Consider the following 9531-nt stretch of genomic DNA (forward strand, 5'->3'; position numbering starts at 1 on the left):
CAAACTGCTTTTATAGAATTGTGAAGACACAATTGAAACACTACCATTGATGTACAGTGGTCTATAAGTGGACTTGTAGAAGTGACTGACTTATTTGATAAAGTAGATGATCAAACTTGTCAGTGATGTGGATTTGGTGCGCAGTGATAAATGCAATCTCACATAGGTAAGTTGCGACAATTGTCAATGTCAGCCGGAATAGCTCAGTTGGGAGAGCGTTAGACTGAAGATCTAAAGGCCCCCGGTTCAATCCCGGGTTCCGGCACGGAACATATCCGGCGGCTGGCAGGAATTTTTGTATTTTCCTTCAAAAGCCTGTTTTCATTTTAAAACTCGTTTAAACCATTTTAACAAATAAATATTTTTTAAAAGATTAAAAAGGAAATAAAACAAACTTCCGACAAAACTCACTTTCACACTTTTGTTATCTCTATTATCGTTAGGTTCCTCCTCCTCCCTCCCCTCTCTCTCTCTCTCTCTCTCTCTCTCTCAACAAAGTAAGAAATTGTTTTGAACCTTGTGAAGTGAGATGCAGAGTTTCCTGTTTCCCACGCATATGCATGTTGTGAAGTAGTATAAAATAAAATGTAAAATAGAAAAATAAATCTGGCGGAAAGTTTGATACGATTACAATCAAGAATTCCTTAAGATTTACAGCGTATGATAATTAAGCTTATCGATTGCAAATATTGTAAAATATTACTGCAATCGCCCATATTTGGTTTAAATTTGATTCTCAAACGTTCGATCGGAAATTCCGTTTAATATTATGTTTGCGTTTTCAACTGGTATAATTGTGAAGGTGCCATGTGAGTGGATTCCATGGCGTGAAAGAATATATATCTAAACATCTATTCGTGTAATACATATGTAAACATGGAAGAATTTTACTTTGTATGATTATGCTGATAGCATGGACTATCGATTTTCTGATTTGAAACGCCTCTTGTGCAATTGTTCTTAGCTAAAGGACATTTATCCTTGCAACTAGAGACTCACATAAACATGCATAGACATAATATATTGAATGAAGATCGCTCTTTCCTAAATGTGCTTGATTTCCGGCCGAGTCATACCAAAGACGTAACAAAATTATAGTACTAACCTCTGCTTGGCATAGCGCTCAGCTTAAGATTTTAGTAATAGGACTGGTCGGCTTGGTGTCACGATAATGTGACTGGGTGGAACATCATGCTACATGTCTGCGACATGATGCCCCCAGTGCTAGGCATCACTATAAAGAGCCACTGTAGATATCCTAGCGATATGACAAAATAATTGTTAAAGTTGCGTTTCAATTCTAAATCACACACATACACACACACACAGAGTGTACGTCTCTCTCTGTCTCTCATTAATGTGTTTCATTTTCATGGAAGTATTTTGCACAGAAATATGAGCATTCTTTAGAAGAATAATGTTTTCATTCAATGAGCAAATAACAAATTCTTTGGGTTTTATTATGCTGAGGAAATTGCTTGGTTTATTACAAGTGTTGGCTGTGATCATGCCTTGATAAATAAATTTGATAAAGAAATACTAAATTTCAGTTAAATGCCCATTGTAATTCATAAGAGTTTCATTTTCATTCTATATTCCATGGTAATTACTTGTATGTCAAAGCAACGACTTTGATTATGTTTCAAAGAAGCAATAGCGACGATTTACAATTATTGCGGACGCAGCTTCCTTTGATTTTGTTGTGAACCGTTCAGTATCTGAGACATTATCTTTCATTAGTGTCTTGATCACATTGAAAACTTTTCATCAGCATTGGTCTCTATAAATATTACTATCTGTTACAAAATCTAAATATTATTACAAATTATGTTACATTAAAATAGCCAAAGTGTTCATTCTTGTGAAAAACCTGTCAAAGGTAATGATCGTCGTTTGAACCTTAAAAAAATTACAATATTAGATTTAGGATAACTTTCAATAAGATGTTAATCCTTTATATGACAGCACGCACATTCCTAGTTTTACTAGCAGTAAGGCACGTGGCAAAGAGTCAAAGGCTTTATTTAGATGGACCCATTTAGACTATGACATTATTGGAGATTGTTTGAAAAGGTGCTCGAGAATCAAATACCTGCCACCATAGTTCATACTCGAGTTACCTGGTATGGCAACCAGTTTTGATTGGGGCGGGGGGGGGGGGAGTACATGATCCAGTTTCTTCAATGTATTCAACGGGGTGAGGTAGGGAGGTGATCTTTATGCTTTGTTGTTTAGTCTATACTTTTAAGAAATATATCTTAAGCTGGGTGAGTGTGACGCGGGAATACAGTTGACTGAAAATGTGTTACTTCTTAACACTTTTAGTTTTGCTGGTGATGTGTTATTGGTAAGTTCTTCTGTCGCAGGTTGAAGGAAGTTATTGCAGATAAATTGACAGGTATAAATATGACATTTACATGATTTAAATCCTATTGCTGCGTATTGTACTGCGATGCTCTTTGGATAAACGTTAGTGAATGTATGAAAAGAAACATGATTATTGACTATAATAACTGTCTTCGTCTGCTATTAAGCCTTTTGAGACGGAAGAGTGCCTCCATCATGTTTGTAAACTACAATGCATTTAGTGTTGAAGAATGAATGAGAAAGTATGTGTTTTCAATGATGAGAAGAATATCGGATAGTAAGAACTGCATTATGAAATCTTTCCGAAATTACGATATTCGTTTACATTCTCGGATTGTAGATATTTGGAACAAAGTACCCATTGAAATGTCTTACTTCATTTTGTTCTTAAGAATGCTTTTCCATTCTGTAGTTGTAGATGTGTCTATAGATTTGCACGTAAGACACCTATGATCTTTATTGTGGAGAATGCATTTATATTGTATATTTTAATTGACATGTATGGACAGCGCAATCGAAAATAAAGAATTCTTGTCTTATTTAAGGAGGTTTATTTTAGTGGTTGGCGTGTATGAAGATCGTTAAAGCTAGGGATGAGATTGGTGTGAATTTACTGATTTTCTTGATGCTGCCTAGCAAACTGCTTTTATAGAATTGTGAAGACACAATTGAAACACTACCATTGATGTACAGTGGTCTATAAGTGGACTTGTAGAAGTGACTGACTTATTTGATAAAGTAGATGATCAAACTTGTCAGTGATGTGGATTTGGTGCGCAGTGATAAATGCAATCTCACATAGGTAAGTTGCGACAATTGTCAATGTCAGCCGGAATAGCTCAGTTGGGAGAGCGTTAGACTGAAGATCTAAAGGCCCCCGGTTCAATCCCGGGTTCCGGCACGGAACATATCCGGCGGCTGGCAGGAAGTTTTGTATTTTCCTTCAAAAGCCTGTTTTCATTTTAAAACTCGTTTAAACCATTTTAACAAATAAATATTTTTTAAAAGATTAAAAAGGAAATAAAACAAACTTCCGACAAAACTCACTTTCACACTTTTGTTATCTCTATTATCGTTAGGTTCCTCCTCCTCCCTCCCCTCTCTCTCTCTCTCTCTCTCTCTCTCTCTCTCAACAAAGTAAGAAATTGTTTTGAACCTTGTGAAGTGAGATGCAGAGTTTCATGTTTCCCACGCATATGCATGTTGTGAAGTAGTATAAAATAAAATGTAAAATAGAAAAATAAATCTGGCGGAAAGTTTGATACGATTACAATCAAGAATTCCTTAAGAGTTACAGCGTATGATAATTAAGCTTATCGATTGCAAATATTGTAAAATATTACTGCAATCGCCCATATTTGGTTTAAATTTGATTCTCAAACGTTCGATCGGAAATTCCGTTTAATATTATGTTTGCGTTTTCAACTGGTATAATTGTGAAGGTGCCATGTGAGTGGATTCCATGGCGTGAAAGAATATATATCTAAACATCTATTCGTGTAATACATATGTAAACATGGAAGAATTTTACTTTGTATGATTATGCTGATAGCATGGACTATCGATTTTCTGATTTGAAACGCCTCTTGTGCAATTGTTCTTAGCTAAAGGACATTTATCCTTGCAACTAGAGACTCACATAAACATGCATAGACATAATACATTGAATGAAGATCTCTCTTTCCTAAATGTGCTTGATTTCTGGCCGAGTCATACCAAAGACGTAACAAAATTATAGTACTAACCTCTGCTTGGCATAGCGCTCAGCTTAAGATTTTAGTAATAGGACTGGTCGGCTTGGTGTCACGATAATGTGACTGGGTGGAACATCATGCTACATGTCTGCGACATGATGCCCCCAGTGCTAGGCATCACTATAAAGAGCCACTGTAGATATCCTAACGATATGACAAAATAATTGTTAAAGTTGCGTTTCAATTCTAAATCACACACATACACACACACACACACACAGAGTGTACGTCTCTCTCTGTCTCTCATTAATGTGTTTCATTTTCATGGAAGTATTTTGCACAGAAATATGAGCATTCTTTAGAAGAATAATGTTTTCATTCAATGAGCAAATAACAAATTCTTTGGGTTTTATTATGCTGAGGAAATTGCTTGGTTTATTACAAGTGTTGGCTGTGATCATGCCTTGATAAATAAATTTGATAAAGAAATACTAAATTTCAGTTAAATGCCCATTGTAATTCATAAGAGTTTCATTTTCATTCTATATTCCATGGTAATTACTTGTATGTCAAAGCAACGACTTTGATTATGTTTCAAAGAAGCAATAGCGACGATTTACAATTATTGCGGACGCAGCTTCCTTTGATTTTGTTGTGAACCGTTCAGTATCTGAGACATTATCTTTCATTAGTGTCTTGATCACATTGAAAACTTTTCATCAGCATTGGTCTCTATAAATATTACTATCTGTTACAAAATCTAAATATTATTACAAATTATGTTACATTAAAATAGCCAAAGTGTTCATTCTTGTGAAAAACCTGTCAAAGGTAATGATCGTCGTTTGAACCTTAAAAAAATTACAATATTAGATTTAGGATAACTTTCAATAAGATGTTAATCCTTTATATGACAGCACGCACATTCCTAGTTTTACTAGCAGTAAGGCACGTGGCAAAGAGTCAAAGGCTTTATTTAGATGGACCCATTTAGACTATGACATTATTGGAGATTGTTTGAAAAGGTGCTCGAGAATCAAATACCTGCCACCATAGTTCATACTCGAGTTACCTGGTATGGCAACCAGTTTTGATTGGGGCGGGGGGGGAGTACATGATCCAGTTTCTTCAATGTATTCAACGGGGTGAGGTAGGGAGGTGATCTTTATGCTTTGTTGTTTAGTCTATACTTTTAAGAAATATATCTTAAGCTGGGTGAGTGTGACGCGGGAATACAGTTGACTGAAAATGTGTTACTTCTTAACACTTTTAGTTTTGCTGGTGATGTGTTATTGGTAAGTTCTTCTGTCGCAGGTTGAAGGAAGTTATTGCAGATAAATTGACAGGTATAAATATGACATTTACATGATTTAAATCCTATTGCTGCGTATTGTACTGCGATGCTCTTTGGATAAACGTTAGTGAATGTATGAAAAGAAACATGGTTATTGACTATAATAACTGTCTTCGTCTGCTATTAAGCCTTTTGAGACGGAAGAGTGCCTCCATCATGTTTGTAAACTACAATGCATTTAGTGTTGAAGAATGAATGAGAAAGTATGTGTTTTCAATGATGAGAAGAATATCGGATAGTAAGAACTGCATTATGAAATCTTTCCGAAATTACGATATTCGTTTACATTCTCGGATTGTAGATATTTGGAACAAAGTACCCATTGAAATGTCTTACTTCATTTTGTTCTTAAGAATGCTTTTCCATTCTGTAGTTGTAGATGTGTCTATAGATTTGCACGTAAGACACCTATGATCTTTATTGTGGAGAATGCATTTATATTGTATATTTTAATTGACATGTATGGACAGCGCAATCGAAAATAAAGAATTCTTGTCTTATTTAAGGAGGTTTATTTTAGTGGTTGGCGTGTATGAAGATCGTTAAAGCTAGGGATGAGATTGGTGTGAATTTACTGCTTTTCCTGATGCTGCCTAGCAAACTGCTTTTATAGAATTGTGAAGACACAATTGAAACACTACCATTGATGTACAGTGTCTATAAGTGGACTTGTAGAAGTGACTGACTTATTTGATAAAGTAGATGATCAAACTTGTCAGTGATGTGGATTTGGTGCGCAGTGATAAATGCAATCTCACATAGGTAAGTTGCGACAATTGTCAATGTCAGCCGGAATAGCTCAGTTGGGAGAGCGTTAGACTGAAGATCTAAAGGTCCCCGGTTCAATCCCGGGTTCCGGCACGGAACATATCCGGCGGCTGGCAGGAATTTTTGTATTTTCCTTCAAAAGCCTGTTTTCATTTTAAAACTCGTTTAAACCATTTTAACAAATAAATATTTTTTAAAAGATTAAAAAGGAAATAAAACAAACTTCCGACAAAACTCACTTTCACACTTTTGTTATCTCTATTATCGTTAGGTTGCTCCTCCTCCCTCCCCCCTCTCTCTCTCTCTCTCTCTCTCTCTCTCAACAAAGTAAGAAATTGTTTTGAACCTTGTGAAGTGAGATGCAGAGTTTCCTGTTTCCCACGCATATGCATGTTGTGAAGTAGTATAAAATAAAATGTAAATAGAAAAATAAATCTGGCGGAAAGTTTGATACGATTACAATCAAGAATTCCTTAAGATTTACAGCGTATGATAATTAAGCTTATCGATTGCAAATATTGTAAAATATTACTGCAATCGCCCATATTTGGTTTAAATTTGATTCTCAAACGTTCGATCGGAAATTCCGTTTAATATTATGTTTGCGTTTTCAACTGGTATAATTGTGAAGGTGCCATGTGAGTGGATTCCATGGCGTGAAAGAATATATATCTAAACATCTATTCGTGTAATACATATGTAAACATGGAAGAATTTTACTTTGTATGATTATGCTGATAGCATGGACTATCGATTTTCTGATTTGAAACGCCTCTTGTGCAATTGTTCTTAGCTAAAGGACATTTATCCTTGCAACTAGAGACTCACATAAACATGCATAGACATAATATATTGAATGAAGATCGCTCTTTCCTAAATGTGCTTGATTTCCGGCCGAGTCATACCAAAGACGTAACAAAATTATAGTACTAACCTCTGCTTGGCATAGCGCTCAGCTTAAGATTTTAGTAATAGGACTGGTCGGCTTGGTGTCACGATAATGTGACTGGGTGGAACATCATGCTACATGTCTGCGACATGATGCCCCCAGTGCTAGGCATCACTATAAAGAGCCACTGTAGATATCCTAGCGATATGACAAAATAATTGTTAAAGTTGCGTTTCAATTCTAAATCACACACATACACACACACACAGAGTGTACGTCTCTCTCTGTCTCTCATTAATGTGTTTCATTTTCATGGAAGTATTTTGCACAGAAATATGAGCATTCTTTAGAAGAATAATGTTTTCATTCAATGAGCAAATAACAAATTCTTTGGGTTTTATTATGCTGAGGAAATTGCTTGGTTTATTACAAGTGTTGGCTGTGATCATGCCTTGATAAATAAATTTGATAAAGAAATACTAAATTTCAGTTAAATGCCCATTGTAATTCATAAGAGTTTCATTTTCATTCTATATTCCATGGTAATTACTTGTATGTCAAAGCAACGACTTTGATTATGTTTCAAAGAAGCAATAGCGACGATTTACAATTATTGCGGACGCAGCTTCCTTTGATTTTGTTGTGAACCGTTCAGTATCTGAGACATTATCTTTCATTAGTGTCTTGATCACATTGAAAACTTTTCATCAGCATTGGTCTCTATAAATATTACTATCTGTTACAAAATCTAAATATTATTACAAATTATGTTACATTAAAATAGCCAAAGTGTTCATTCTTGTGAAAAACCTGTCAAAGGTAATGATCGTCGTTTGAACCTTAAAAAAATTACAATATTAGATTTAGGATAACTTTCAATAAGATGTTAATCCTTTATATGACAGCACGCACATTCCTAGTTTTACTAGCAGTAAGGCACGTGGCAAAGAGTCAAAGGCTTTATTTAGATGGACCCATTTAGACTATGACATTATTGGAGATTGTTTGAAAAGGTGCTCGAGAATCAAATACCTGCCACCATAGTTCATACTCGAGTTACCTGGTATGGCAACCAGTTTTGATTGGGGCGGGGGGGGGGGAGTACATGATCCAGTTTCTTCAATGTATTCAACGGGGTGAGGTAGGGAGGTGATCTTTATCCTTTGTTGTTTAGTCTATACTTTTAAGAAATATATCTTAAGCTGGGTGAGTGTGACGCGGGAATACAGTTGACTGAAAATGTGTTACTTCTTAACACTTTTAGTTTTGCTGGTGATGTGTTATTGGTAAGTTCTTCTGTCGCAGGTTGAAGGAAGTTATTGCAGATAAATTGACAGGTATAAATATGACATTTACATGATTTAAATCCTATTGCTGCGTATTGTACTGCGATGCTCTTTGGATAAACGTTAGTGAATGTATGAAAAGAAACATGGTTATTGACTATAATAACTGTCTTCGTCTGCTATTAAGCCTTTTGAGACGGAAGAGTGCCTCCATCATGTTTGTAAACTACAATGCATTTAGTGTTGAAGAATGAATGAGAAAGTTATGTGTTTTTCAATGATGAGAAGAATATCGGATAGTAAGAACTGCATTATGAAATCTTTCCGAAATTACGATATTCGTTTACATTCTCGGATTGTAGATATTTGGAACAAAGTACCCATTGAAATGTCTTACTTCATTTTGTTCTTAAGAATGCTTTTCCATTCTGTAGTTGTAGATGTGTCTATAGATTTGCACGTAAGACACCTATGATCTTTATTGTGGAGAATGCATTTATATTGTATATTTTTAATTGACATGTATGGACAGCGCAATCGAAAATAAAGAATTCTTGTCTTATTTAAGGAGGTTTATTTTAGTGGTTGGCGTGTATGAAGATCGTTAAAGCTAGGGATGAGATTGGTGTGAATTTACTGATTTTCTTGATGCTGCCTAGCAAACTGCTTTTATAGAATTGTGAAGACACAATTGAAACACTACCATTGATGTACAGTGGTCTATAAGTGGACTTGTAGAAGTGACTGACTTATTTGATAAAGTAGATGATCAAACTTGTCAGTGATGTGGATTTGGTGCGCAGTGATAAATGCAATCTCACATAGGTAAGTTGCGACAATTGTCAATGTCAGCCGGAATAGCTCAGTTGGGAGAGCGTTAGACTGAAGATCTAAAGGCCCCCGGTTCAATCCCGGGTTCCGGCACGGAACATATCCGGCGGCTGGCAGGAATTTTTGTATTTTCCTTCAAAAGCCTGTTTTCATTTTAAAACTCGTTTAAACCATTTTAACAAATAAATATTTTTTAAAGATTAAAAAGGAAATAAAACAAACTTCCGACAAAACTCCACTTTCACACTTTTGTTATCTCTATTATCGTTAGGTTCCTCCTCCTCCCTCCCCTCTCTCTCTCTCTCTCTCTCTCTCTCTCAACAAAGTAAGAAATTGTTTTGA

At 35.5% G+C, this 9531-nt stretch overlaps 4 non-coding genes across 4 annotated transcripts; all 4 read left to right on the forward strand.

Moving 5' to 3' along the window:
- The first annotated feature begins 192 nt into the window (after positions 1-192).
- Positions 193-265, forward strand: Trnaf-gaa (transfer RNA phenylalanine (anticodon GAA)). Its single transcript has one exon. It is a non-coding gene; the product is annotated as a tRNA-Phe (tRNA).
- Positions 266-3195: 2930 nt separating this feature from the next.
- Trnaf-gaa (transfer RNA phenylalanine (anticodon GAA)) lies at positions 3196-3268 on the forward strand. Its single transcript has one exon. It is a non-coding gene; the product is annotated as a tRNA-Phe (tRNA).
- A 2935-nt stretch (positions 3269-6203) lies between these two features.
- On the forward strand, positions 6204-6276 carry Trnaf-gaa (transfer RNA phenylalanine (anticodon GAA)). Its single transcript has one exon. It is a non-coding gene; the product is annotated as a tRNA-Phe (tRNA).
- Positions 6277-9209: 2933 nt separating this feature from the next.
- Trnaf-gaa (transfer RNA phenylalanine (anticodon GAA)) lies at positions 9210-9282 on the forward strand. The gene has a single exon. It is a non-coding gene; the product is annotated as a tRNA-Phe (tRNA).
- The last annotated feature ends 249 nt before the right edge of the window (positions 9283-9531 follow it).

The sequence above is a fragment of the Sinohyriopsis cumingii genome, chromosome 11, assembly GCF_028554795.1.
Source record: "Sinohyriopsis cumingii isolate HCF-2022 chromosome 11, ASM2855479v2, whole genome shotgun sequence".
Taxonomy (NCBI): domain Eukaryota; kingdom Metazoa; phylum Mollusca; class Bivalvia; order Unionida; family Unionidae; genus Sinohyriopsis; species Sinohyriopsis cumingii.